Source organism: Oratosquilla oratoria, chromosome 29 (assembly GCF_046742065.1).
Source record: "Oratosquilla oratoria isolate Oo_2021 chromosome 29, ASM4674206v1, whole genome shotgun sequence".
In the NCBI taxonomy this organism is placed as follows: Eukaryota; Metazoa; Arthropoda; class Malacostraca; order Stomatopoda; family Squillidae; genus Oratosquilla; species Oratosquilla oratoria.
In genome coordinates, this window is record NC_134805.1 from 32,441,258 (window position 1) to 32,464,232 (window position 22,975).

General features: G+C 42.6%; 1 protein-coding gene across 1 annotated transcript in view; it reads right to left on the reverse strand.

Annotated features, from left to right (window-relative positions):
* BBS4 (Bardet-Biedl syndrome 4) overlaps nucleotides 1-22,740 on the reverse strand; it is a 45,774-nt gene extending 23,034 nt beyond the window's left edge. The window contains exon 1 of the mRNA XM_076212023.1: nucleotides 22,584-22,740. The gene's annotated coding sequence lies outside the window, so the exon portion shown is untranslated. The remainder of the gene's footprint in view (nucleotides 1-22,583) is intronic.
* Nucleotides 22,741-22,975: the final 235 nt, after the last annotated feature.

The following is a 22,975-nucleotide window of genomic DNA, read 5'->3' on the forward strand; positions in this document are numbered from 1 at the left end:
TGTCAGCAAAATTGTTGCCAGGACCTGCCATATAAAAAGTACCAATAATATTCCCACACCAACAAACAATAATCCCTTTAATAATTTCAGCACCTGCAAATGCACATTCAAGACCAATGAATAAAAAAAAAGAAATATAATAAAAATATGAAAAATAATTAAATGGTGACATTTAACTCCACATTCCAGGAGTGGCAACAGATGTCAGAGTATTGACTACTGTGAGTGAGAGTTGGCAGGGAGGGTTGAGGTGCATATCCCACCTGAGCATTACATAAATAATGCTACTCCAACTAGCTCCAGATATGTGGTGGTTATTGATCAAGCCACAGCTGTTGTACTGGTCAGGGATTTTGCCAAACATGAACACTGAATACAACACCACAAATGATACAGAAAAGTATTGTAATACTGTACTGTGTTTGATCACTTACAAATGTTAATGTACTTAACTTCTACTAAACTATATTGCCATTATTTCTAAGAAAGATCAAGAATAATGTCTTTTTACTCCCTGCACATAACCAGCATACATGCAAAATATTGGCCTTCAAACTAAACAAGAAAACTAGCTTCTTTAATTGTAATAGCTGCTACATAACATATACTACTTTGATCACTAGTAATAAAATCATTACAAGTTTAGATATCAACATCAAACCCAAGTCTACATAAGTAAATAAAATATGCAAAGTTTTGAGCATGACAAATATGTGGTAAGAAATGAACTACATAAAAGTTAAGAACAACCGAGAAAACCCTCTATCATACAAAATATACAATGCATCAGTAAATACAAAGCATATATATGTTTAAAACCTGAACAATTATGGCCTGTTTATACAACAACAAATAAATATACAAGTAATGGTATGTATGTATATATACATATATATGTACATATATATATATATATATTATATATATTATATATATATATATATATATATATATATATATATATATATATATATATATATATATATATATACATACATATATATATATATACACACACAAGCACACTTTCAACATCAGCAAATATAACTATATTGTGAGAGGTCACCAACCTGTCCAGAGTATATGATTCACTTGTAGATAGAGAAGCAGGATAGTTTAGGGAAAAGATAACTAGATAAAAAAAGTGGAAAAGAAAGAATATGGGAACACTAATGATGAAAAAAAAGCGGCAAGATGATATGTCAAATAGTAGGGAGGTCTGGGTGGGCAGTGACATAGCAGTTGAGAAAAATTATGGATCTAACACAGATGAAGAAAAGAACTTTGAAAAGGGTGTAATTGACACCTGTAAAGATAAACCTAAGCTTTCTAGATTTGTAAATGGGAAGCTGAAACACAGAGAAGGAATATCCAACTGTCATATCCTAGGCTTTGTATTTGAGTTGATACATCAAATCATAACCCAGGATTCAAGTAGTTCCTTCTTATCCACGGCCATCTCTCGGACAATCTCCTCTGCTAGGACGTCTTCTCCCTGGCCTTCAGCTACTCTTCTATCCGCTACTAGTTTTTCTTCCTCCTCATCTTCGTTTTGTGATTTCTTCAGGGTAATGTTTTCAGAGTCTGTGCCGAACAGGGGGCCCAAGTTACTGTCGCTTCGTTCCTCTTCTTCTCGTGCTTTCTTGGCCTGGCTTCTAGTGACGAAGGCCACAGGGTCGGCCATGTCAGCTTCGTCTGTATGTGTATGCGTCTGTCTGGGTATAGGGTCATTTACTGTCTTGAGTCTGACCTGAACTATCTCACCTACATCATTTCCTAGGAGGACATCTATCCCTTTTATTGGGAGCTCTGCTAATCCTACTTCATCACTCGCTGTCTGACCATCTATCTCCAGTAACATTTTAACTATGGGTGCTGACTTTGTCACTCCTCCTGCTAATCCTATGGAGAACTGACCTATGCGTCTATTTTCTAGACCTGGTATCACGTCTGGCCTCACAATAGTGCGAGATGCCCCTGTGTCCCGCAGAGTTTTGACTGCATATTTTCTTTCACTCCCCTCTGCTCCTATTCTGGCATCCTTCACATATGGTAACCACTCTGGGCTGATCCCTATTTTGTTTGTCTCACCTGCCTTGCTTCTACCTAGGCAGCAATTTCTATCTTCCGTCTCGTACACTACCCCTTCTTTCTCTGCCTTGCCGCTATCCTGTCTTTGTCTCTAGTCTTGTGTGTCCCTTCTGTTTTCCTTTTTGGGGCAAGTTTCCATCCCATGACCGAAGGTTCCACAAGAATAGCACCTCCTAGCTTTGTCCGCATGCATTTCACTTTTCTCTACACACATTATTCCTTGCCTATTTCCCATGTCCTGCTTATACGCCTGTTCACTGAGCCTAGCATAGCAATCCTGAGATCTGTGCCCGTACCTCCCACATTTGAGACATTTGAGTGGTTTTCTCCAGCTATCTCCTACTTGTGGTCTTGTATATCTCTGATTCGGAATCATGAACGCGCCTCTGTTCTCACCTCTCTGAGTTTGAATTGTGCTTCTCTTGGTACTTTGATTTTCACTCATTCTTAGTGCAAAGTTTTCAGCAAGACTTGCTGCATCTACTAATGTCTCACATTTCTGCGTGGTCACATACAGCTTGGCTTCATTGCTTAGTAAGTTTAGAAACTGCTCCCTAGCTATCACTTCTAAGATCTCCTCAGCATTTACCGCTCGCATCCATTTCACTAGGTCACTCCTTAAATTCCTAGCCAGATCTATATATCCATGACTGATATCTTTCCTATCTTCCCTGAATTTCTTTCTGAAATACTCGGGGGTAACCTCATATATCTTTAGTATTTCATTCTTAATCTGATCATAATCGTAAATGCCATCTCTATCAAACATTGTGTACACCTTTAAGGCTTTTGGAGTTAGACTAGACCTTATCATCGCTGACCAGATATCTCTCCTCCATCCTAACTGTTTGGCAAGGCCCTCGAATGAGGAGAAGAACAGATCTGGATCCTCTTCAGTAAATTTGGGGATAAGATGATTTGCTTTTATGATGCTATCCATTATATTTCCCTCATTACCCGGTACTCGTCCTCGCTTGTCGGTGTGTAGGCTGTTCTGATCCACACCTAATTGTATCCCTTTTTGTCTGTATCCCCTTTCTACGGTAACACTCACTGCTTAACTCAACTCTAGGGTCCCTACCTATTCTAACTCTGCTCACATCGTCTACTATATCATAATATCTACCCCTTTCCTGCGGGAGTTTTTCATCTTCAATTCTACTTTGTTCCATGACATATCTTCTTCCTATCCTTGGCATCTCTCTATCTTCTTCCCTATAATAATGTCTGCCCCTTATCTGTGGAATTTCTGACCCCTGTCTGTGAGTAAATTCGTTGAGTCTCATCCTGCTTTTAAATGTGCTTTCCATGCCATGTCTATTATCTAGCCTAACTTTACTCTTGTTATCTTCCGCATCATAGTGCCTGAATTGTGGGACTTCCCCAAAATTGTGAACTTCTGTTTCCTGTCTTCCACGTACTTCATCATCTATTCAGCCTTCACTGATACTACTCCTTGCGTTATAATAATACCTGATGCTGGCACTTTCATCCTCCCCCGAATAAAAATATTTGTCTACGATAGAGGAAAACTCTTCATAGAGAAACGATGACCCTTTTATACTACGACTGTCCCTCCGTTATGCTGTCCCCCAACCCCTTGCTGCTGTCCTGTACCATTTCTCTGAGTATTCATTTTCTGCTGTGGGGGAATTCCCTGTGGTGGGGGAAAAGAATACTGCCACCAAGTATTTCCACTTGGATCGTAAGAGGCGAGAAGAAAGGGACGGGGAGTGGGACTAGGCATCCTTCTCCTTGTAGCCCCACAGGGGACATTCCTAAACGAAAAAGTAAAGGCATAAGAGGGTCTGGGAGTTTTCCAACCAGCACCCTAAGGTTTGGGTCTTTTAATGTGCGTGGATGTGGTACAGATGAGAGTAAAAGGGAAGAGATAGGTAGTATGTTTGTGAGAAGAAATATGGATGTGTTGGCTTTGAGTGAAACTAAGTTGAAAGGGAAGGGTGAGTGTAAGTTTGGGAGTGTAAGTGGGAGGTTATCAGGAGTGAAGAGAGGGCGAGGGAGGGAAGGGGTGGCTATTCTAGTAAGTGAAGAGATAGGTAAATGTGTAGTGGAGTGGAAGGAGGTTTCCTCAAGGATAATGTGGATGAAGGTGAAATTGGGAAAGGAGATGTGGGTCTTTGTAAGTGCATATGGGCCTGGCAGTGAGAAGAGTGTAGAAGAAAGGGAGGCCTTTTGGATAGATTTAAATGAGTGCATAGAGGATTTAGGGAGAAATGTCAATGTAATAGTACTGGGAGACCTTAATGCTAGGGTAGGAAATGGTCCAATTGATGGAGTGGTTGGGAAATGTGGAGTTTCAGGAAAGAATCGTAGTGGAGAGTTGATGGTGGAAATGTGTCTAGAAAGAGAGTTGATGATAGCAAATACAGTGTTTCGGAAGAAAGTCAAGCATAAGTACACATGGGAGAGGGTGGTGGATGGAAGGGTGGTAGATAGAGCATTGATGGATTATGTAGTGGTAAATAGTACTATAATAGGAAGAGTTAAGGATGTACATGTGTTAAGGGGAGAGGGTGGGGGAATATCAGATCATTTTTTGGTGGAAGGTAAGTTGAGAGTGGAGGATAGATGGAGAAAGACGAAAGGGACAAAAGGTAGGGACGTGCTTAGAGTGAACTCTAAATGAAAAGGAAAAGTAGAAGGAGTACAAGAAGAAGCTGAGGGAGGAGTGGGAGGGAGTGAAGGATAGAGTAGAGCTAGGTGTGGAGGAGGAATGGGGATGGTTCAAGGAGGGAGTCACAAAGTGTGCAAAGATGGTGTGTGGAACAAGAAGGACAGGAGGAAATAGAAGGGAGGGTAGTGAATGGTGGGATGAGGAAACAAATAAGGTTGTAGAAGAGAAGAAGCGAGCTTTCACAGATTGGTTACAAAATAGGACGAGGGAGTCATATGAGAGGTACAAAGAAAAGAAAAGAGAAGTAAAGCAAAAGGTAAAGGAGGCAAAGAGGAGAGCATATGTGAAGTGGGGTAAGAGTATGACAGAAAATTTTGAAAGTAATAAAAAAAATGTTTTGGAAAGAAATTAAGAGAGGAAAAGGAGGCGAATAAAGTAGAGAAGAAAAGGTAAAAGGTGCAGATGGAGAGATGATAATGGAAGAGAAGGCAGTAAGGGGAAGATGGGCAGAATATTTTAGGGAGTTGCTAAATGTGAAGGAGGATAGGGAGGGAAAGATAGCTGCAGTGGGAAATGCTAAGAAAATGACCGTGATGAGTGAGGAAAATGGAGGAGAAATAAGGAAGGATGAGGTGAAGGCAGTTGTTAAGATGATGAAAGCAGGTAAGGCACCTGGTCTGGATGGATGCCATGCAGAATGTCTAAAAAAAAAGGAGGTACAGTGATGGTGGACTGGCTGGTGAGGTTATTTAAATGTTTGCTGGAGAGAGGGTAGAGTGCCGGAGGACTGGAGCAGTGCCTGTATAGTTCCACTTTACAAGGGAAAAGGGGACAAGTGTGAATGTAGTAGTTTCAGAGGGATTAGCTTGTTAAGTGTAGTTGGGAAGGCTTATGGGAGGATCTTGACTGAGAGGATTAGGAGAGGAACAGAGGGAGTAATTGGTGAGGAACAGTGTTGATTTAGGACGGGTAGAGGTTGTGTAGATCAGATCTTTGTGGTAAGACAGATATGTGAGAAAGCTATAGGAAAGGGGAAGGATGTTTTTTGGGCTTTTATGGATCTGGAAAAGGCTTACGATAGGGTAGACAGAAAGGCACTGTGGGAGGTTATGCAGATATATGGGATAGGAGGAAAGCTTCTAGGAGCTGTCAAGAGTTTTTATGAGAGTATTAGAGCTTGTGTCAGGATTAGAAATGGAGAGAGTGAGTGGTTCGAGGTAAAGGTGGGACTTCGTCAAGGATGCGTTATGTTGCCCTGGCTGTTCAACTTATACATGGATGGGGTAGTGCGAAAGGTAAATGCAAGGGTAGTGGGTCAGGGATTGGAGATGGTTAAAGAAAATGGAGAAAAGTGGGAGGTGAGCCAGCTGTTGTTTGCTGACGACACTGCGCTTGTGGCAGGATCGGAGGAGGGACTGAGGAAGTTGGTGACAGAGTTTGGGAGAGTATGTGATAGAAGAAAGCTAAAGATAAATGTGGGTAAAAGTAAGGTGATGAGATGTACAAGGGGTGAAAGTGGCAGTAGACTGGAAGTGAGCATTAAGGGAGAGCGACTGGAGGAAGGGGATAGTTTTAGATACTTGGGTGCAAATGTGGCAGGAAAAGGTGGAGTGAAGGTGGAGGTAGAATGTAGATTGAGAGAAGCGAGTAAATGCCTTGGTGGATTGAAGAGTGTAATGAGGAATAGACATTTGGGAATGGATGCTAAGAGGAGACTGTATGAAGGAGTGATTGTGCCAACAGCACTATATGGGGCAGAAACATGGAACATAAGACAGGAAGAGAGGAGTTTGAATGTGTTTGAGATGAGGTGTCTGAGAAGTATGGTGGGGGTTACTAGGCTAGATAGAGTGAGAAATGAGGAGGTGAGGAGGAGAACAGGGGTGAAAAAGGAGCTGGGAGATAGGGTTGATGAAAGAATATTAGGATGGTTTGGACACATGGAAAGAATGAGTGAAGAAAGACTAGTAAAAGAGGTATGGAAGGCAGATGTGGAGGGAGTGAACATCCTAGGATGAGGTGGATGGATGGGGTGAAGGGGGCTTTGGGGAAGAGGGGAATGTCTGTTGAGGAAGGACAGGAGAGGACAGAAGACAGGGGTGAATGGAGAATGGTTGTATATGGATGATGTTGTGATGCATGAGGTGGAATGGGCAGGGGGATGGGGGGTGAGGTAGTATGAGCAAAATTTGATGCAGCCCGAAGGGATTTCTCCCTGTCTTCTCCTTTTATGCATGAGGGGACGGAGAGGGGGAGTCGCCGATTTAATGAAGCGGCCTTGCTGTGTCTTGCGACACTGCTTCTGACCCAGGGCAGTGGACAAGGTGCAGGGATGACCCGTCATCCAGGAGGTGCTAAGATAGGAGGGAGGGTGGAGGGGTGTGGAGTGTATTCAGGGATGGAATGGGTGGGAATGATTTTATGCCTTTTCGTTTTTGGCTACCCCCCTTGTAAGGGGGAAAAAGCCTTGGTATATGTATGCTATCTCGTCCAAATTCCGCGTCGTAGGCATAAAGTCTCTCTCTCTCCTGTCGTCCATATTATAATCTCTCTTATCTGTGGGAATCCCTCGAAACTATAGCTACTTTTAGAGCTGCTTGGCTATGCGGGGTCTCACTAAACGCCGACCAAATCAACACAATGATGGTTTTTTATCAAATGCATAATCTATATATATAAAATAGCATATGGTTGCATTATTTGACCTATTTTCTTTAAATTGTGTGATTTCCATGTAAAATCATCAGAGAAAAGTTGTTTTTATCCTCTGCAAAATTACCAACCGGCAACCAACGCCGACCAAACCCAAACAATGACGGCTTTTGCTCAAATGACAAAAACGTATCCTCTTTGATGATTTTACATGGAATTCACACATTTCAAAGAAAATAGGTCAAATAATGCAACCATATGCTATTTTTTATATACAAATTATGCATTTGGGCAAAAACCGTCATTGTGTGGTTTTGGTCGGCTTTGGTCGACTGTTGGTAATTTTGCAGAGGATAAAAACGTAACTTCTCTTTGATCATTTTACATGGAAACCACACATTTTAAAGAAAATAGGTCAAATAATGCAACCATATGCTACTTTTTATCTAAAATTATACATTTGAGCAAAAGCCGTCATTGTTTGGATTTGGTCGGCGTTGGTAATTTTGCAGAGGATAAAAACGTAACTTCTCTTTGATCATTTTACATGGAAATCACACATTTTAAAGAAAATATGTCAAATAATGCAACCATATGCTATTTTATATATATATATTATGCATTTGAGCAAAAACCGTTATTGTGTGGTTTTGGTCGGCGTTTAGTGAGACAGTGGCTATGCGACTCATACGACACAACAAATATCGCGCCACTGGTATGTAAACAATGAAGCCAGACTATTTGTTCCTACGATCGATCACGAGTTTTATTCGCTCGGCAGCCTACATTTCTGCTTTATCTTCCAATTTCCTACTAAGTGCTTTGCACACACCAATCTCTCTATCCAGTGAAGCAAAAAATATCCTGGATAGGAGGGCCCCATTTATATGTCACATCCTAGGCTCTCAATTTGAGTTGATACATCGAATCATATTTCAGGATTGGAGTAGTTCCTGTAATCCAGATTTCTAGGTCAGCAATTAGCCTCCTAAGGATATTTTAACTCCTCTGGGATAAAGAAAGAAGGTGGGGTGCAACCACTAAATTTACTATCTACAATTATATGAGTTAATCTGACTAATTAATCGGTGAGAATAGAGTGCGGGCGCGGTAATAAAGTATAAATGCTCGCCCTTCTTTTTATATTACACCCGTACAACACCGGTGCCACAACACAGGTGCCAACATACATCTAATTAAATTTTTCTATTTACCCAATTCCACACATTTCACTATCATCTTTATTCTTGTGTGAAGAGGGCTTACAATATAGTCACTATTTTATACCTTATCTTAAAAGATAGTATGGAAAGGAAAAGGGGGATTTCTACTTCCTTGCCTGGTTTGATTTACGTGCCCTTTAACCTCTGCTGGCAAAAGGCCCTGATTTCGTACTCCTCCGCGGCCGGCCCATGAGTACCTTCGTGCGTATTACTCATACTCATATGGTCGCCGCGAATAAAGAGTTCATTGTTTCTCCGTACTCCTCCGCTGCCGACTCACGTGTAACTTCATGCGTATTACGCATCCCATAGGATCGCCGCGAATAATGGTTCATTGTTCCTCCGCTGCCAGACCTACATCACCTTATGCTTAGGCCCGCGTCTATGTAGGTCACGGTGAAAGAGATGCGTAGCACGATACCATCATGATCACGGTGTGAACATGACATGGACTTTGAAAATGGTTAAGACAGGGTAGATAGAAAGGCACTGTGGGAGGTTTTACAGATCTGTGGGATTGGAGAAAAGCTGTTAAGGACAGTCAAACATTTTTACAAGAGTAGTAGAGCCTGTGTTAGAATTGGAAATGGAGAGAGTGAGTGGTTAGAGGTAAAGGTGGAACTACAACAGGGATGTGTCATGTTACCATGGCTGTTCAATGTGTACATGGATGGGGTGGTGTGGGAAGTAAATGCAAGGGTAATAGGGGGACTGGCACTGGTTAAAGAAAATGAAGTAAAGTTGGAGGTAAGCCAGTTGTTTGCTGATGACACTGTACTTGTGGGAGGGTCAGAAGAGGGATTAATTAAGGGAGTTAGTGACAGAGTTTGAGAAGGTTTGCAATAGGAGAAGATTGAAGGTAAATGTGGATAAAAGTAAAGTGATGAGATGTACAAGTAGACAGGATGGTAGCAAGTTGGAAATAAGTCTTAAAGGAGAAAGGCTGGAGGAAGTGGATAGCTTTAGGTATTTGGGGTCACATGTGGCAGTGAAGGGAGAAGTGGCTGTGGAAGTAAATAATAAAATGAGAGAAGCAAGTAAATGGCTTGGGGGGGGGATTAAAAGGTGTCATGAGAAATAGGTCTCTGCCTCATACAGTGCAGAGACTTGGAATTTAAGAGAAGCAGAAAGGAAAAGTTTCAATGTGTTTGAGTTGAAATGTCTGAGAAGTATGGTGGGGGTTACAAGGTTAGATAGAGTGAGAAATGAGGAGGAGGGTGGGGTGGAAAAAGAGATGGCAGATAGGGCTGATGAAAGAGTATTGGGATGGTTTGGACATATGGAAAGAATGAATGAAGAAAGATTAGTAAAAGAGGTGTGGATGGCAGAGGTGGAGGAAGTGAACTTGAGGGGATGACCAAGGATGAGATAGATGGATGGGGTGAAAGGGACATTGAGCAAAAGAGTAATGTCTACTGAGCAGGGAAGGGAGAAGGCAGGAGATAGGGATGAATGGAGAATGGCTATCTATGGATGACACCATAATGCAGGGAAAGGGGTGGGGGTTAAGAAGTGGTTGTGTGAATGATATTTTGGTGCAGCATGAAGGGATTTCTCCTAATCTCTTTTTCTGCAGGAGGGGATGGAGACAGGAGGTCACTGGTCACTGATTAAGTGAAGTGGCCTTGCTATGGTTGTGCTGTGTCTTTCTGCATTGCTTCTGATCCAGGGCAGTGGGTGGGATACAGGGATGACCCATCATCCATGAGGAGCTAAGAAAAGAGAGCGGGAGGGAGGTGAATGGGAGTGGTGTGGGTGAGAGTGAAATGGGCGAGAGTGGCTATTGGCCTTTTGACTTGGCTACCTCCCATGTATGGGGGAAAAAGCCTTTGGTATATAGACTTATTGAGTGACATAATTGGATGGTAAAAGTATAAACATAGGAAGTTTAGAAGACCCCCAACTAATAAAAGGTTAAGTTGAATAACTGACAAACCTCATCAAACTTTCTTAGCAAACCAAGATTAATTAGGTTATTTAGGTTTATCTTGTTAGGTACTATTTATTTGCTTAAATTTCTTAGTCTTGGTTGATTTGGTAAGGTCAGATCAGTTAGGTTGGCTAATTTAGGTGGTTTGGTTTTGGTTAGATTGGCTCATTGGTTTGATAAGCTTGTTTGTTAATTAGCTACAATATCTTTAATTATCCTTCTCTACACTTTCACAGTCCAATCATTTACTGCCTTTTCTTTTATTTATGTTTTAACACTTACACAATTTAATAATTTGATAGGTTCTTCTGAATTTTACATTTCTATACTTGATAAGAGTGAATGGAGAATGGTTGTGTATGGATGATGCTGTGATGCACGAGAGGGAGTGGGTGGAGGATGGGGGGTGCAAGAGTACATGTGAAAAAAATAATTTGATGCAGTCCGTAGGGATTTCTCCCTGTTTTCTCTTTTTCTGTACCATGCTTCCACCTAGACATGTTAGACAACGGACTCATGTCTTCACCGTGACATGTCGGCAGCGGAGGAATACGAAATCGGGGCCTCCTGCCAGCAGATGTCAGAGGGCACATAATTCAAATGAAGAATAGAAGTAGGACCCCGACTTCCATGCCCCCATCATTTATATATAGAATAGTAGATAGCTATTAGTGACTATATTGTGAGTCCTCTTCACACAAAAATAAAGATATTGGTAAATTGTGTGGAGCTGGGTAAATAGAAATAGGATAGGTTATATAGACATACATTGGCACCTGTACCATGGCACTGGTGTTGTACGGCTGTAGCATACAAAAGATGCGCGGGCACTTTTGAGCATTCCTGATTACCGCGCTCGCACTCTGTTCACACCGACTAACTAGTACGATTTAGTTGTGATGTAGTTGAAGTGTTAAATTAAGTGATTGCACTCCACCATTTTCCCTTGATCCCAGTGAAGTTAAATTGATCGTAAGAGGCTAAATATCGTTCTAGGATTCTGGACTGCAGGAACTACTCGAGTCACGGTTTATGATTCGATGCATCAACGCAAATACAGGGCCTAGCACGTGACATATAAATGAGGGCCTCTTGTCCTGGATTAATTTTCTTCTTCACTGGATATAGAAATTGGTGTGTGCAAAATACTTGATAGGAAATTAGAAGAAAAAGTAGAAAAGTTAGGTGCGCCGAGCGACTCAAATCGTGATCGATCTTAGAAACAGAGGCGCTTTCGTTACCTTTATTTACATACTTGACGCGCCTTTATTTTTTTAATTCAAAAGTAATTATCCCTCTAATAGAAAGATGTCACGTTCAAACACTTCAAACATCTCTGAAATTAGTCATGACTTCAAGGGATCCTCACAGGTAGGAGAGAGATATTGTAATACAAAAGATGATAGGAGAGAGAGATACTATGACGCGGAATCAGAACGAAATAGGATCGGCAGATATAATGTGGTAAGGGATGACAGAAGTGATAGGTATTATAATGCGAGAAGTAGTATCAGTGAAAGCAGAATAGACGATGAAATCAATCGAAGACAAAGTGCAAAATTTCATAGTCTAGAGGAATTCCCACAGGTAAGGAACAGGCACTATGACACCGAGGATAACAGGAGTGAAGTTAGGTTAGGTGATAGATATTACATGGAGGAGACTCAGAATAGATTCGAAAGTGGGATGAAACAAAACGAAATTACCCGCAGACAGGGGTCAGAATTGCACTACTATGAGAAATTCCCACAGGTAAGGGACAGATGTTACAGTGGGAAGGATGACGGGAAAGAAAACTGGATAGATGAAGGATTGCCAAGGATAAGAGGGAGATGTTTCATGGAGGGTGTTAGAGTTGAAGATGAAAGACTTCCACAGGAAAGAGGTAGATATTATGACATAGTAGATGGTATGAGCAGAGTTAGAATAAATAGGGACCCTAGAGCTGAATCATGCAGTGAGCTTTATCCTAGAAGAGGGACAAAGACCAAAAGGGAAGCGAGTACAGTTGGAGCAGGGCAATCAACAGAGATGAGTAATGAAGGAAGTGTATTAGACATTATCATAAAAGCGAGTCATCTTATTCCCAAATTTACCGAAAACAGTCCAGAATTATTCTTTTCTTCATTTGAGGGCTTCGCCAAACAATTAGGATGGAAAAGAGAGCTCTGGTCAGTGATGATAAGACCTAGCTTAACTCCAAAAGCCTTAGGTGTGTACGCAGCATTTGAAATAGATGGCACGTATGACTATGATGAGATTAAGAGTGAAATACTTAAGGTATATGGTATTACCCCAGAGTATTTTAGAAAGAAATTCAGGGAAGATAGGAGGGATATTGGTCATGGATATGTGGATCTAGCCAGGAATTTAAGGAGTGACCTAGAAAAATGGATGTGGATGGAAGATGCGGTAAATAGCGAGAAAGTCCTGGAGGTGATAGCAATTGAGCAATTTCTCAACTTACTGAGCAGTGAAGCTAGGCTGTATGTAACCATGCAGAACTGTGAGACATTGGTACAAGCAGCGAGTTTTGCCGAAAACTTTGCACTGAGAACAAGCGAAAATAAGAACGGCATGACACAAACTCAGAGGGGCAAGAACAGAAGAACTCAGAGGGGCAAGAACAGAAGAACAGAGGTGCGTTTGTGATTCCGAGTCAGAGATATGTAAGACCACAAGTAGGGGATAGCTGGAGACAACCAATCAAATGTTTCAGATGTAAGAGATTTGGGCATAGAACTCAGGATTGCTACGCTAGGCCTGGTATGGAAACTTGGCCCAAGGGAAAGGGAAACAAAGGAGACATGCAAGGCCGGAAACAAAAAGAGAATAGCAGCAAGGCATAGGAGAAGGGAGTAGTGGACAAGATGGAAGATAGCAACTTCTGTGTAAGTGGAGTTAGGTTAGGCAAGAAGGACAAAACAGGGATCAGCCAAGAGTGGTTACCTTATATAAAAGATGCCAAGATAGGAACAGAGGGGAGTGAAGGGAGATATGCAGTCAAGGCTCTGCGAGGCACAGCGGCACCTCGCACCATTGTGAGGCCAAATGTGATACCAGGTCTAGAAAATAGGCACATAGGTCAGTTTATCATGGGATTAGCCGGAGGAGTGACAATATTAGCACCCATAGTTAAAGTGTTACTTGAGATAGATGATCAGACAACGAGTGTTGAGGTAGGAGTAGCGGAGCTTCCAATAAAAGGGATAGATGTCCTCCTTGGGAATGATGTTTGTGAGATAGTCCAGGTCAGACTCAAGACGGTAGATGACCCCATACCCAGACTGACACATACACACACAGATGAAGCTGTCATGGCCAACTCTGTGGCCGTCATCACCAGATACCAGGCCAAGAAGGCACAAGAAGAGGAATAATGAGTCGATGACAACCTGGACCCCCTGTTCAGCGCAGACACTGAAAACGTGGTCCTGAAGGAGTCACAGCACAAGAGTGGCGAGGATGGAAAGCAGGTAGCAGCTGGAGACAAGGGAGATGACATCCTAGCAGATGAGATGGTCCATGAGATGGCCATAGATAGGAAGGAACTCATCCGACTACAGCAGGAGGATCCAGAGCTGGAGGCGGTACGCCAAGCAGTTGAGGAGGAGCAGGAGGAAGGGAAGTACAGTGAGAGTGAGTTTGTCATGGAGGATGGTGTATTCCTGAGAAAATACAAGGCACCAGAAAATGGTAGATACTGTTACTCAGATAATAGTGCCTCAAGTGATAAGAGTGAAGATTGTGAGGCTAGCTCATGAGACTTTGTGTGCCCACCTTGTGATCACCAAAACAAAGCATACAATATCGGTGCTCTTTTTCTCGCCTCGGTTGTCAGGAAACGTCAGAAGAGTGGTTAGGCAATGTGTTGTGTGTCAGTTGACTGGGAAGCCCAACGACACACCTAAGAAAGTACCCATGTGCCAAGTTCCTGTCATTGAGGAGCCCTTTTCCAAGGTTGTTGTTGATTGTGTGGGCCCTCTCCCAAAGACAAAATTCAGGAAATCATTTCTCCTCACCATAATGTGTCAGGCTACTCAGTATGCTGAAGCGATACCTCTCTCAGACATTAAGGCCATGACAGTCACCAAGGCCCTAATGTCTTATTTTAGTAAGATAGGTATGCCTTGGGAGGTATAAAGTGACAGAGGCACCATCTTTTTAAGTGGGATGTTCAAAGGAGCCCTAGAAGGCTTCAACATAAAACACATGATCGCATCAGCATATCACCCCAAAGTCAGGGAAGTCTCGAGAGGTTCCACGGCACCTTAAAACGCATGATTCGAGCCTTTGTATTAGAATTCGAGAAGGACTGGGATGAAGGCATAGACTTGTTACTATATGCCTCTACAATAACTGTACATGAAGGTCTAGGTTTTTCTCCCTTTTACTTGATGTTTGGTAGAACCCCAAGGGAGACCCTTGCCTCCCTGTACAACCAACTACTGTCAAAAACCCTAGAGAAAAATACCATGTATACCAAGTTAGTGGGTACCAATTTCAAGAAGTTGAGGAAGATCAGACAAAAAGCAAAAAGAAACCTCGAAATAGTGCAGGGTAACTATAAGGATTATTATAATAGAAAATCAGTTAAGAGGGAACTAAAAGTTGGAGAATATGTGCTTGTGCTGTCCCCTCTGAAAACATCATTGCATCCAAAATATGAGGGACCATTCAAAGTGCTTGAGAGAAAAGGGGGTCATAATTATGTTTTGAGAAACCTGATGAGGAGGTCTGGGGTGCAACAAGCACATATTAACCTTCTGAAAGAATTTAAGGGAACAGTAGAGGAAGAAGAGATTGCCATGGTTGAGACAGAGCGAACTGACAGGAGCCTTGATTCAGATATCGGGGATCTAACCTTCTTTTATGATTTAGGCAGATCAGACACCAGTGAGGCATTGGAGGAATCTTTGTCATCACTGGAAGGAGAGATGTGGGAAGAAGTTAGAGCACTTCTCTGCAAGAATGCCCAGATATTTTCCTCATGCCCCACCGTTACTCGAGCAATATATCATGATGTCCTAGAAGAAGGAGCCAAGCCAGTGAAGCAGACACCATACAGATTGTCGCCCCAGAAGAAGTGAATCATGGAGGAGGAAGTAAGGCAACTCATGGACCAAGGGTTAGTGGAACCTAGCACTAGTCCCTGGGCCTTGCCGGCTGTGCTGGTAACAAAACCTGGAGGTGAGTGGAGATTATGTGTTGATTATAGGAAGATCAACGCAGTCACTAAAGCAGGTCCTTACCCTCTCCCCAGAATTGATGACCTCATTGAGGAGGTTGCTGCTGCAAAGTACCTGTCAAAATTGGATTTGATGAAGGGATATCATCAGATCCCCCTTACAAATAGGGCCACTGAAGTATCTGCTTTTGTTACCCCATATGGGCACTTTCAACATAAAGTGACCTCATTTGGGATGAAAAATAGTGGAGCATCCTTCCAGCGCCTCATCAACTGGCTAGTTGAGGGGTTGCCGGGTGTCAGGGTATACTCAGACAATACTGTAGTGTTCTCTGACACATGGAGTGATCACCTACACAGGTTGAGGAATTTATTTGACAGACTGGCACAAGCCTATCTCACCGTGAACCTGAAGAAAAGCGCCTTTGGGAGGAGTACCATTGACTACCTGGGACACTAAGTTGGCCAAAATTGCATCATGCCATTAGAGGCCGGAGTGAAAGACATCATGGACTTCCAGGTCCTGAAGACGAAGAGAGGCATCAGAAGATTCATGGGCATGCTTGGATTCTATCGGAGGTATTGTCCAAACCTTGCAGAGGTAGCTGCTCCTTTAACCCACATGCTCTCCTATAATCATTTCAGGTGGGATGAGGGTGCTGATGCAGCCATTGAAGAGTGCAAGAAGCTTCTATCAGATCGTCCTGTCTTGATAACCCCAGATTATAGTAAGACCTTTTATTTTTTTCGTGATGCCAGCCATGTAGCTGTAGGTGCCATGCTTGCTCAGGAAAAGGATGGTGTCATGAGACCCATCTCCTTTATGTCTCAGCCTTGTATTAGCCTTAAGGAAATTCCATGTATTCCTAGATAAGAAAGTAGTTATCCTAAGCGACCATAACCCATTGAAGTATATCATAGATGGTAAGACAAAAATTGGGAGATTAGCTAGATGGGCATTAGCACTCAAGGGGTATGATCTAAGTATTCAATATATTCCAGGAATATCAAATGTGGTAGCTGACGCCCTGTCGCGTCCTGACACAAAATGTGCAGGCCTTGTTTCACAGGTCTGAACATTTTTCTCCGGTGAAGGGGGATATATGTCACGTTTCCACCATGACATATTACACAACGGATGCGGGCATCGCACACACAGATGACGTGGAAGAGTTGGAAGCCGGCAGCAGAGGAATACGAAATCGGGGCCTCCTGCCAGCAGAGGTCAGAGGGCATATAAATTAAATGAAGAAAAGAAGTAGGACTCCCACTTTCATGCCCCTTCATTTACATATAGTAGATAGCTATTAGTGACTATATTGTGAGCCCTCTTCACACAAAAATAAAGATACTGGTAAATTGTGCGGAGCTGGGTAAATAGAAATAGGATAGGTTACATAGGCATACATTGGCACCTGTGCCATTGCACTGGTGTTGTACGGCTGTAACATGAAAAAGATGCGTGGGCACTTTTGAGCTCTCCTAATTACTGTGCCCATACTCTGTTCACACCGATTAACTAGTAAGATTTAGTTGTAATATAATTCAAGTATTAAATTAAGTAATTGCACTCCACCATTTTTCTTGATCCCAGTGAAGTTAAATTGATTGTAAGAGGCTAAATGTCGTTCTAGGATTCTGGATTGCAGGAATTACTCGAGCCACGGTTTATGATTTGATGTATCAACGCAAATACGGGGCCTAGCATGTGACATCTGCATGTGGGGACAGAGAGGGGGGTCACTGACTTAATGAAGCGGCCTTGCTATGGATGTACTGTGTCTTGCGACACTGCTTCTGACCCCAGCCAATGGGCGAGATGCAGGGATGAGCCATCATCCAGGAGGAGCCAAGATAAGAGGGAGGGAGGAGGGTGAATGGGAGTGGAGTATATAGAGATGGAATGGGTGGGAGTGGATTTTATGCCTTAGTTTTTTGGCTACCTCCCTTGTAAGGGGCCTTTGGTATATGTATGTATACTTGACCCAATTTTTTTCTTCTTCCAAATTTCACGTTTCTTGTATTTTCACAAATGTAGATCTAGAGCTATTTAACATTTAGTATTCTTATACAATGTTCCTTAAACAAAATAGACTAATTCTCTCAATGCCCCCCAAGACTGTAGTAATGAAAGAAGTCTTGTAACTCAAATGGGTCACTTGTGACAGAAAATATTATTACAAATTAATAGAATCAAATAGAACTAAACCATTAAAAAGTAATTGGTATCACCACAAACTTTGGAGAAATGCCAAAAAATTATGTGTCATTTCCCCCCCCTTGAAACCAACATATATAGATGAGCTAAAGAGGAGGTGCAGTAATACAGCAAGCTACACCCATATGCAACTAATTCTCAAGCTACACGAGTACCAAGAACTTAGGGTATGTATCCAGATGGATTGCAAGGGGGATAGACTGTGCACAGATACAGCCTGATCTTAGACCCTTAGTCCAATGATAGTAATCAGAATGATACTCATTTGCTTGTTTACATTTATAAGTGTTGCTTCAAAGCCACAGTGGTCCACCACTGCTGTCCAACCTGGTTTCTCTCTTGTAGAGCCATTTGGTCTGGTATTGTGCTGGAGGTTCTACATTGGACTGTATACCCTAGCACAGGGGGTTCATATGGTACTGTTCTCAGGAACCTGTCTAGTGCAGCTTTGAACATATCTACTGTGCATCCAGACATATCTCTAAATCTCTTTTAAGAGTGAACTGAAGATTTTTGGACCTTCATAATGGAGGCTGGCTATCAGGATGGTTCTGATCTTCTCTCGGGCTGTAGATGCCAACATGCGTCTCTTGCATTGGCCTTTCTCCCTGTCAAACAAGGCTGTAGCTATGTTTTGGACTGCTGGGTCAGGTACCTGTCTCTCTATGGACTTTCCAGATGTAGACAGCTCAATACCTGTCTCTCCTGCGCTGTTGGAAGCATGGGCCCTGTTTTTGCAGTCTGTCCTAGTAACTGTGGTACTTCATGCCCTGAATTTTCTTGGTGAAAGACTTATGTACTGCCTCTAGCAGATGTATGCCTCCTTTCCTGTGGGGTGACATTAACTGGCTGCAATAATCTAGCAGCAGCTGTACCAGGGCCTTCCACAGAGTCAGCAGTGTCTCTGGGTCCCTCCTGGTGAAGGTTCCCAGCACACAGCTAGCCATCATTCTGGCTTTCTTGACTGTCTCTCCTATGTGGTGCTGGAATGAGTAGACCTTGCTGAGGTACACTCCCAGGCATTTGATGTGGGTTGTGGCTGCTATTTCTTGACCCTCCTGCATACAGCACTGTCGTCTCTTTTATTTCATGATTGTGTCCATGTCTCAACATTTCAAAATTTTCTTCATTGAAGTGCATATTGCTCATAGCTGCCCAAGCATACATCAAATCCAGGTATTGTTGGAGGCAGGACACTTCTGTGCTAGTGGTGTAGCAACTCATGTTAATGTCATTGCTGAATGTTGTGAGGAAGGAGTCACCTACTCCTTCATTGATGTCTGTCATGTGCAACAGGCTCAGCAGTGGGCCAAGAACAGATCCCTACAGGACTCGGCTAACCACCTCTGCCTTTTGTGACTTGCATCCATCCACCCCTACTGTTTGGTGTCAATCCGTAAGAAAGTCTTGGATCCAGGTGCCCAGTTTTCCTGATATACCAAGGGCTTTTATCTTATGTAGTAGTATGCCATGATCAACCTTGTCAAAGTCTGGGAACACAACATCAATATTCTTGCCCTCCATCAGGCTATGCAAGACCCAGTCCTGGTGTGTTAAGAGTTTGGACAGACAGGATTTTCCCTTCCTGAAGCCATGTTCATTGTTGCTGTGAAGGAAATGATCTTCCATGTACTTGGTGATCTTGTCTTTAATACATTTTTCATTTTGATTAAATGGGAGGTGAGGGCTACAGGCCTACAATTTTTCAGTAAGCTCCTGTCTCCACCTCTGTTGATGAAGCACACTGTTACTTTCTTAAGTTTCTCCAGAATCATACCCTTATCCACTGAGCATCTCCATCATAAGCAGAGTGGGCATGTCAAGGCCTTGCTGGACTTTTTGAAAAGAATCACTGGCACTCCATCTGGTCCCACTGCAGCATTGGGTTTGATCTCCCTAATGGCTCTTTCCATGTCCTCCTCTGAGATGGTGAGGTCTGTTAGCTGTGGGTGTCTCTGCAGTCTAGACTCAGTGAAGAAGTCTCTGGACTTCTTCACAATTTTTTTTTTACACAGCTCACTAAACACTTGATTTGATTGGTGCATTAGTAGTTGGCACATTGTCTTGGGGTCTTTTGCCAGGGTGCCATCCATGTTTTACAGTGGCCCAATCTGAGACTTAGTTTTTGAAAATCTTGCAGTACCTGAACAAGTAGTTGGGGTTCTTTCTTATGGTTCCTACTCCCCTTGCTTCTTCCCTTATCCATTGCACTATGTGGGACTACTTTACTTTCTCTTCTATTCCTACTACCTTGGCACTCAATGTCATCTTCCTTTCCTTCGTACATGTCCTCCTCATTTTCTTAATTAACAGAATTCTCTTTCTCATCAGTATCTTTCTATCTCTGGTTATATTGGAGTGCCTCTCTGGGATATGGGCCCTACATACATCTATTGATTTGGTAACTAGGGCTTTCAACATATTATTTGGGTTGTCCCCAGTCCTCTTCACTGATACTGTTTTGTACCTCTTCCCATTTTATGCTCACACTTTAAAAATTGTAGGCTGCGAAGGGGGAAACCCCTGGAAGACTTTTTTCTTCTCTCTTTGTTTTGGCCTTCTTCCTATAGGTTGTGTTGATGGTGATAAGGTTGTGGTCAGAGAATACTGTTTTCAGTTCAGTGGGTGCTAAATGCCTTTGGGTTGTTAATAAAGAGGAGGTCAAGGATATTGTTGTGCCTAGTAGGTTGTGTTATCTGTTGGGTTAGGGATATCCTGTCTCCTAATTCTAGTAGTACCCTGGCCTGGACCTTTTCCCCTATTGCCCCCACATAACGTGTGGGAAGTTGAAGTCTCTGTACATGACTATGTCTGGCATAGGCACTAGTAAGTCCTCTAATACCTCCTTTACCCTGTTCATGGCATCTATGAAATTCTCTGTACCATATTGGAGTGGCCAATAGCAATTAATTACTATCATGCCCATGAGATGAGTTTTGAATCATTATTAATTCCACTTGTCCATTTGAAATGGACAGCGTTTCTCTAGTAGCTATTGTGAGGTCATTTCTAACATATCTAATGACACCTCTATGACTTCTTGTTTCTCTGTCCACTCTGAATGGTATGTAGTCATCTAATTGTATTTCTGCTTCTTTTACTTCTCAGGGTGTCTTTGTAAGGGCAATGAACATGGGGTCCTCTCCCTCTACTAGTTCTTTCAGGAAAGGAACTTTATTCTGGTTTGTCTTTGGACAGAGGCCCTGAATGTTACCCATCATGACAGTTTCAAGTGTTGGTTAGGCAAGCCTGGCCAAGGGATGGTCTGATTGGTTGTTGTGGGGTAACCTGCCATCCCATTTTGCTGCTGCCACTGTTGCCCCTCATGAAATTGGTCAGGAGCATTGTTTGTACCTCAATGGCTCTGACAAGGTTCCCCATGTCTGCTCATAACCCTGTCACTTCCCCTTAAAAAAATTTGCCCCCTCCCAAGTAACCCCCAGGAGTAGGTCTTGGCTCTGTGCAGTATTTTGTCTGGTGTCTGGTGAGGAGGTGACTTGGGCATTTTTCAGTTTTCCTGGGGTTGATTTGTTCTCCTGGTTCCCTTACTATACAGGAATTTATAGGGCAACTCTGGTCACCACACAAACGCGGAGACATCCAGATGCTTGAAGCTGTCCAACGGAACTACACCAGGCGCATCAAAGGGATGCAAGATCTCAACTATTGGGATCGCCTGGGAGCACTAGGCCTATACTCTCAACAGAGGAGGAGAGAAAGATACAGGGCCATTTACACATGGAAAATCCTTGAGGGACTTGTTCCGGACCCCACGCCCTCTACAATCAAGCCATACCACAGTATAAGGCATGGGCGCAAATGTGAGAGACAAACTCTCCCATCAAGAGCCCCGGAAAGGATTAAGACCCTACTGGCAACCAGCCTAGGCCATGAGGGTCCAAAAATCTTCAACGCCCTCCCAAAGGAGGTGAGAGAGAAAACTAAATGCTCGGTGGACAGCTTCAAACATGCACTGGACAGGTTCCTGCGGAAGGTGCCAGACGAGCCTCCAGTGCCAGGCTACACTGCCATCAGTAGGTTCTCTCTAAACACACTACCAGACCAACTGACCCTCGCAAGGAAGGACAACAGGACTGGCAGCAGCGGTAGTCCACTACGGCTGTGAGGATCGACCTCAGAACTTCACTAAGTAAAGTAAGTAAGGGCTGCTCTAGACATTCTTCCTTCCTGATAGAATTCCAACACATTCTATGATTCTTGGGTGAAACATGGTGCACTTATCCCCATGTTTGCAACCGCTCTCTCCTTTAACTCCATGGTTCAGGAGCTTACGTCATGGTTTTGTGCACTTATACCTACTCCCTTTTCCGATGGGGCCATGCTTGGAGTAGCCCCTGCAGTAGTGGTGGCTGATAAGCATCTCTACTTGGTTCTTGGTAGTAATGGTGAGCTTGCTGGTCTTTTGTGGGTTGGGTCTTTGCAGGTGTTTCTGATCCTTCCCCGTTCTTATGATCATTTTCCATAGGTAAGGGGCTGGGATCTAGGTTTACTGGACTTGACTTATGTTATGGGTGAGAGGCTGATGCAGTATTTTTACTAGTGAAGCTGTCGTTTTTTTACATTTCAATTTTGATTCATCTCATTACATGGAATCATGATATATTTACGAAAACATACACTCTTACCTTAAAGTTCAAAGATGAAGTATGATATGGTGAGCTACACAATCACACTCCTTTCCCTTGACATGTTTGAATTGTTTACTTCTATCGGAATGTCATTATTGTGAAAATGAGCCTACTTCAGCCTGTAAGCACATCTAGTCTTATAGGACAAATCTATCAAGCTCTAGTGGCCTGCAAATATTAAAATATGGACCACTTGTAAAATTACAACTCATTCTAATTCACAATGTTTATTCTGATATATTTTCATCGTATATTTTATTTGTTTATTTGGAATAAGGCTTATTATATGACATAATATTAAAGGGAGGCCTGAAGAAGCAAAATTAATGACACAAGCTTATATTGCATTTCGAAAGTTTTTCTGAAAAAATATAATGTTCCTCAGATTG